Source organism: Seriola lalandi, unplaced genomic scaffold (assembly GCF_002814215.2).
Source record: "Seriola lalandi dorsalis isolate HSWRI2012SDOR001 ecotype SW California unplaced genomic scaffold, Sedor1 jcf7180002054259, whole genome shotgun sequence".
In the NCBI taxonomy this organism is placed as follows: domain Eukaryota; kingdom Metazoa; phylum Chordata; class Actinopteri; order Carangiformes; family Carangidae; genus Seriola; species Seriola lalandi.
In genome coordinates this window covers 5,444-6,289 of record NW_019524812.1, presented here as the reverse complement: position 1 = coordinate 6,289, position 846 = coordinate 5,444, and positions in this window count along the sequence as shown.

Below are 846 nucleotides of genomic sequence, written 5' to 3'. Positions count from 1 at the left end.
GACATTTTTATGCATGAATATAATATGTAGTTTTATTCCTTACCATACTATGACGTTTTTAAGACCTTTTATGCCTTAATATACTATGACGTTTTTTGACATTTTTGTCATAACATACTATGACGTTTTTTGTCATTTTTATGCCTTCAAATACAATTTCATTTGATGCCTTACCATACTATGACGTTTTTATGATCTTTTATGCCTTATTATACTATGACTTTTTTTGACATTATATGTCATAACATACTATGACTTTTTTTTACGCATTATTATGCATTAATACAATTTCATTTGATGCCTTACCATACTATGACGTTTTTATGAACTTTTATGCCTTAATATACTATGACGTTTTTTTGACATTTTTATGCCATACTATACTATGACGTTTTTTGTCATTTTTATGCCTTCCAATACAATTTCATTTGATGCCTTACCATACTATGACGTTTTTTGACGTTTTATGCCCTGATATACCATTGTGTTTTTTTTCACATTTTATGCCATACTATACTGTGACGTTTTTTGACATTTTTATGCCATACTATATTATGATTTCTTTTCGCATTATTATGCATTAATATAATATGTCATATTATTCCTTACCATACTATGACGTTTTTAAGACCTTTTATGCCCTGATATACCATTGTGTTTTTTTTCACATTTTATGCCATACTATACTGTGACGTTTTTTGACATTTTTATGCCATACTATATTATGATTTCTTTTCGCATTATTATGCATTAATATAATATGTCATATTATTCCTTACCATACTATGACGTTTTTAAGACCTTTTATGCCTTAATATACTATTATGTTTTTTTCACATTTTATGC